At 52.2% G+C, this 6,635-nt stretch overlaps 1 long non-coding RNA gene across 4 annotated transcripts in view; it reads right to left on the reverse strand.

Annotated features, from left to right (window-relative positions):
* Nucleotides 1-5,018: 5,018 nt before the first annotated feature.
* LOC127925126 (uncharacterized) overlaps nucleotides 5,019-6,635 on the reverse strand; it is a 1,635-nt gene continuing 18 nt past the window's right edge. Inside the window, exons 1-4 of one of the 4 annotated variants that reach the window (XR_008119812.1) lie at nucleotides 6,582-6,635; nucleotides 6,067-6,386; nucleotides 5,304-5,902; nucleotides 5,075-5,117 (exon numbers count right to left, since the gene is read on the reverse strand). The exon at nucleotides 6,582-6,635 is cut by the window's right edge and continues 18 nt beyond it. This is a non-coding gene — a long non-coding RNA (uncharacterized LOC127925126). Of the gene's footprint in view, nucleotides 5,247-5,303; nucleotides 5,903-6,066; nucleotides 6,473-6,581 lie in introns of those variants that run through there. The other 3 variants (XR_008119813.1, XR_008119811.1, XR_008119814.1) reach the window with 3 other exon arrangements.

Raw genomic sequence — 6,635 nt, forward strand, 5'->3', positions numbered from 1 at the left:
CCATACAGAGGATCTGATCCATTGTCCTGGGTGGTGGTCTGAACAGAGGCTCTGATCCATTGTCCTGGGTGGTGGTCCATACAGAGGATCTGATCCATTGTCCTGGGTGGTGGTCTGAACAGAGGATCTGATCTATTGTCCTGGGTGGTGGTCTGAACAGAGGATCTGATCTATTGTCCTGGGTGGTGGTCTGAACAGAGGATCTGATCCATTGTCCTGGGTGGTGGTCCATACAGAGGATCTGATCCATTGTCCTGGGTGGTGGTCTGAACAGAGGATCTGATCCATTGTCCTGGGTGGTGGTCCATACAGAGGATCTGATCCATTGTCCTGGGTGGTGGTCCATACAGAGGATCTGATCCATTGTCCTGGGTGGTGGTCCATACAGAGGATCTGATCCATTGTCCTGGGTGGTGGTCCATACAGAGGATCTGATCCATTGTCCTGGGTGGTGGTCTGAACAGAGGATCTGATCCATTATCCTGGGTGGTGGTCTGAACAGAGGATCTGATCCATTGTCCTGGGTGGTGGTCCATACAGAGGATCTGATCCATTATCCTGGGTGGTGGTCTGAACAGAGGATCTGATCCATTGTCCTGGGTGGTGGTCCATACAGAGGATCTGATCCATTGTCCTGGGTGGTGGTCCAAACAGAGGATCTGATCCATTGTCCTGGGTGGTGATCCAAACAGAGGATCTGATCCATTGTCCTGGGTGGTGGTCTGAACAGAGGATCTGATCTATTGTCCTGGGTGGTGGTCCATACAGAGGATCTGATCTATTGTCCTGGGTGGTGGTCTGAACAGAGGATCTGATCTATTGTCCTGGGTGGTGGTCTGAACAGAGGATCTGATCTATTGTCCTGGGTGGTGGTCCATACAGAGGATCTGATCCATTGTCCTGGGTGGTGGTCTGAACAGAGGATCTGATCCATTGTCCTGGGTGGTGGTCCAAACAGAGGATCTGATCCATTGTCCTGGGTGGTGGTCCAAACAGAGGATCTGATCCATTGTCCTGGGTGGTGGTCCAAACAGAGGATCTGATCTATTGTCCTGGGTGGTGGTCTGAACAGAGGATCTGATCCATTGTCCTGGGTGGTGGTCCATACAGAGGATCTGATCCATTGTCCTGGGTGGTGGTCTGAACAGAGGATCTGATCTATTGTCCTGGGTGGTGGTCTGAACAGAGGATCTGATCTATTGTCCTGGGTGGTGGTCCATACAGAGGATCTGATCCATTGTCCTGGGTGGTGGTCTGAACAGAGGATCTGATCCATTGTCCTGGGTGGTGGTCCAAACAGAGGATCTGATCTATTGTCCTGGGTGGTGGTCTGAACAGAGGATCTGATCTATTGTCCTGGGTGGTGGTCCATACAGAGGATCTGATCCATTGTCCTGGGTGGTGGTCTGAACAGAGGATCTGATCCATTGTCCTGGGTGGTGGTCCATACAGAGGATCTGATCTATTGTCCTGGGTGGTGGTCCATACAGAGGATCTGATCTATTGTCCTGGGTGGTGGTCCAAACAGAGGATCTGATCTATTGTCCTGGGTGGTGGTCCATACAGAGGATCTGATCCATTGTCCTGGGTGGTGGTCTGAACAGAGGATCTGATCCATTGTCCTGGGTGGTGGTCCATATCCAGAGGATCTGATCCATTGTCCTGGGTGGTGGTCCATACAGAGGATCTGATCTATTGTCCTGGGTGGTGGTCTGAACAGAGGATCTGATCCATTGTCCTGGGTGGTGGTCCATACAGAGGATCTGATCCATTGTCCTGGGTGGTGGTCTGAACAGAGGATCTGATCCATTGTCCTGGGTGGTGGTCCAAACAGAGGATCTGATCCATTGTCCTGGGTGGTGGTCCATACAGAGGATCTGATCTATTGTCCTGGGTGGTGGTCTGAACAGAGGATCTGATCCATTGTCCTGGGTGGTGGTCTGAACAGAGGATCTGATCCATTGTCCTGGGTGGTGGTCCACAGAGGATCTGATCCATTGTCCTGGGTGGTGGTCTGAACAGAGGATCTGATCCATTGTCCTGGGTGGTGGTCCAAACAGAGGATCTGATCCATTGTCCTGGGTGGTGATCCATACAGAGGATCTGATCCATTGTCCTGGGTGGTGGTCCAAACAGAGGATCTGATCTATTGTCCTGGGTGGTGGTCTGAACAGAGGATCTGATCCATTGTCCTGGGTGGTGGTCCATACAGAGGATCTGATCCATTGTCCTGGGTGGTGGTCTGAACAGAGGATCTGATCTATTGTCCTGGGTGGTGGTCTGAACAGAGGATCTGATCTATTGTCCTGGGTGGTGGTCCATACAGAGGATCTGATCCATTGTCCTGGGTGGTGGTCTGAACAGAGGATCTGATCCATTGTCCTGGGTGGTGGTCCATACAGAGGATCTGATCCATTGTCCTGGGTGGTGGTCTGAACAGAGGATCTGATCTATTGTCCTGGGTGGTGGTCTGAACAGAGGATCTGATCTATTGTCCTGGGTGGTGGTCCATACAGAGGATCTGATCCATTGTCCTGGGTGGTGGTCCATACAGAGGATCTGATCTATTGTCCTGGGTGGTGGTCCATACAGAGGATCTGATCTATTGTCCTGGGTGGTGGTCCAAACAGAGGATCTGATCTATTGTCCTGGGTGGTGGTCCATACAGAGGATCTGATCCATTGTCCTGGGTGGTGGTCTGAACAGAGGATCTGATCCATTGTCCTGGGTGGTGGTCCATACAGAGGATCTGATCCATTGTCCTGGGTGGTGGTCCATACAGAGGATCTGATCTATTGTCCTGGGTGGTGGTCTGAACAGAGGATCTGATCCATTGTCCTGGGTGGTGGTCCATACAGAGGATCTGATCCATTGTCCTGGGTGGTGGTCTGAACAGAGGATCTGATCCATTGTCCTGGGTGGTGGTCCAAACAGAGGATCTGATCCATTGTCCTGGGTGGTGGTCCATACAGAGGATCTGATCTATTGTCCTGGGTGGTGGTCTGAACAGAGGATCTGATCCATTGTCCTGGGTGGTGGTCTGAACAGAGGATCTGATCCATTGTCCTGGGTGGTGGTCCATACAGAGGATCTGATCCATTGTCCTGGGTGGTGGTCTGAACAGAGGATCTGATCCATTGTCCTGGGTGGTGGTCCAAACAGAGGATCTGATCCATTGTCCTGGGTGGTGGTCCATACAGAGGATCTGATCCATTGTCCTGGGTGGTGGTCCAAACAGAGGATCTGATCTATTGTCCTGGGTGGTGGTCTGAACAGAGGATCTGATCCATTGTCCTGGGTGGTGGTCCATACAGAGGATCTGATCCATTGTCCTGGGTGGTGGTCTGAACAGAGGATCTGATCTATTGTCCTGGGTGGTGGTCTGAACAGAGGATCTGATCCATTGTCCTGGGTGGTGGTCCATACAGAGGATCTGATCCATTGTCCTGGGTGGTGGTCTGATCCACAGAGGATCTGATCCATTATCCTGGGTGGTGGTCCAAACAGAGGATCTGATCTATTGTCCTGGGTGGTGGTCTGAACAGAGGATCTGATCTCCATTGTCCTGGGTGGTGGTCCATACAGAGGATCTGATCCATTGTCCTGGGTGGTGGTCTGAACAGAGGATCTGATCCATTGTCCTGGGTGGTGGTCCAAACAGAGGATCTGATCTATTGTCCTGGGTGGTGGTCCAAACAGAGGATCTGATCTATTGTCCTGGGTGGTGGTCCAAACAGAGGATCTGATCCATTGTCCTGGGTGGTGGTCCATACAGAGGATCTGATCCATTGTCCTGGGTGGTGGTCCGAACAGAGGATCTGATCCATTGTCCTGGGTGGTGGTCCATACAGAGGATCTGATCCATTGTCCTGGGTGGTGGTCCATACAGAGGATCTGATCTATTGTCCTGGGTGGTGGTCTGAACAGAGGATCTGATCCATTGTCCTGGGTGGTGGTCCATACAGAGGATCTGATCTATTGTCCTGGGTGGTGGTCCAAACAGAGGATCTGATCCATTGTCCTGGGTGGTGGTCCATACAGAGGATCTGATCCATTGTCCTGGGTGGTGGTCCAAACAGAGGATCTGATCCATTGTCCTGGGTGGTGGTCCATACAGAGGATCTGATCCATTGTCCTGGGTGGTGGTCCATACAGAGGATCTGATCCATTGTCCTGGGTGGTGGTCCAAACAGAGGATCTGATCCATTGTCCTGGGTGGTGGTCCATACAGAGGATCTGATCCATTGTCCTGGGTGGTGGTCCAAACAGAGGATCTGATCCATTGTCCTGGGTGGTGGTCCATACAGAGGATCTGATCCATTGTCCTGGGTGGTGGTCCATACAGAGGATCTGATCCATTGTCCTGGGTGGTGGTCCATACAGAGGATCTGATCCATTGTCCTGGGTGGTGGTCTGAACAGAGGATCTGATCCATTGTCCTGGGTGGTGGTCCATACAGAGGATCTGATCCATTGTCCTGGGTGGTGGTCCATACAGAGGATCTGATCCATTGTCCTGGGTGGTGGTCCATACAGAGGATCTGATCCATTGTCCTGGGTGGTGGTCTGAACAGAGGATCTGATCTATTGTCCTGGGTGGTGGTCCATACAGAGGATCTGATCTATTGTCCTGGGTGGTGGTCCATACAGAGGATCTGATCTATTGTCCTGGGTGGTGGTCCATACAGAGGATCTGATCCATTGTCCTGGGTGGTGGTCCAAACAGAGGATCTGATCTATTGTCCTGGGTGGTGGTCCATACAGAGGATCTGATCCATTGTCCTGGGTGGTGGTCTGAACAGAGGATCTGATCTATTGTCCTGGGTGGTGGTCCATACAGAGGATCTGATCCATTGTCCTGGGTGGTGGTCCATACAGAGGATGGGTTTGGTGTCGAAATGCATCAGCAGAAAATGACCTCATACCTACTGTAAATTACGCTAGTGGATCTTTGATGTTATGGGGCGATTTAGCTTCCACTGGTCTTTGGGCCCCTTAAGGTCAATGGCATTATGCACCTGCCTCCTACCTGCCTCCTCTAACCACTAGGCTACCTGCCTCCTCTACACTCTAACCACTAGGCTACCTGCCTCCTCTACACTCTAACCACTAGGCTACCTGCCTCCTCTACACTCTAACCACTAGGCTACCCTGCCACTTCTACACTCTAACCACTAGACGACCTGCCTCCTCTACACTCTAACCACTAGGCTACCTGCCTCCTCTACACTCTAACCACTAGGCTACCTGCCTCCTCTACACTCTAACCACTAGGTTACCTGCCTCCTCTAACCACTAGGCTACCTGCTCTCTGTCTCTGCTCTCCACCAGGCCATCAACCTGCTGCCAGCCTCCTCTACACTCTAACCACTAGGCTACCTGCCTCCTCTACACCCTAACCACTAGACTACCTGCCTCCTCTACACCCTAACCACTAGGCTACCTGCCTCCCCTACACTCTAACCACTAGGCTACCTGCTCTCTGTCTCTGCTCTCCACCAGGCCATCAACCTGCTGCCAGCCTCCTCTACACTCTAACCACTAGGTTACCTGCCTCCTCTACACTCTAACCACTAGGCTACCTGCCTCCTCTACACTCTAACCACTAGGTTACCTGCCTCCTCTACACTCTAACCACTAGGCTACCTGCCTCCTCTACACTCTAACCACTAGGCTACCTGCCTCCTCTACACTCTAACCACTAGGCTACCTGCCTCCTCTACACTCTAACCACTAGGCTACCCTGCCGCCTCTACACTCTAACCACTAGGCTACCTGCCTCCTCTACACTCTAACCACTAGGCTACCTGCCTCCTCTACACTCTAACCACTAGGCTACCTGCCTCCTCTACACTCTAACCACTAGGCTACCTGCCTCCTCTACACTCTAACCACTAGGCTACCTGCCTCCTCTACACTCTAACCACTAGGCTAGCTGCTCTCTGTCTCTGCTCTCCACCAGGCCATCGACCTGCTGCCAGCCTCCTCTACACTCTAACCACTAGGTTACCTGCCTCCTCTACACTCTAACCACTAGGCTACCTGCCTCCTCTAACCACTAGGCTACCTGCCTCCTCTACACTCTAACCACTAGGCTACCTGCCTCCTCTACACTCTAACCACTAGGCTACCTGCCTCCTCTACACACTAACCACTAGGCTACCTGCCTCCTCTACACTCTAACCACTAGGCTACCTGCCTCCTCTACACTCTAACCACTAGGCTACCTGCCTCCTCTACACTCTAACCACTAGGCTACCTGCCTCCTCTACACTCTAACCACTAGGCTACCTGCCTCCTCTACACTCCAACCACTAGGCTACCTGCCTCCTCTACACTCTAACCACTAGGCTACCTGCCTCCTCTACACTCTAACCACTAGGCTACCTGCCTCCTCTACACTCTAACCACTAGACTACCCTGCCGCCTCTACACTCTAACCACTAGGCTACCTGCCTCCTCTACACTCTAACCACTAGGCTACCCTGCCACTTCTACACTCTAACCACTAGGCTACCTGCCTCCTCTACACTCTAACCACTAGACTACCCTGCCTCCTCTACACTCTAACCACTAGGCTACCTGCCTCCTCTACACTCTAACCACTAGGCTACCTGCCTCCTCTACACTCTAACC

This window comes from Oncorhynchus keta, unplaced genomic scaffold (assembly GCF_023373465.1).
Source record: "Oncorhynchus keta strain PuntledgeMale-10-30-2019 unplaced genomic scaffold, Oket_V2 Un_contig_5163_pilon_pilon, whole genome shotgun sequence".
NCBI classification, from domain to species: Eukaryota; Metazoa; Chordata; class Actinopteri; order Salmoniformes; family Salmonidae; genus Oncorhynchus; species Oncorhynchus keta.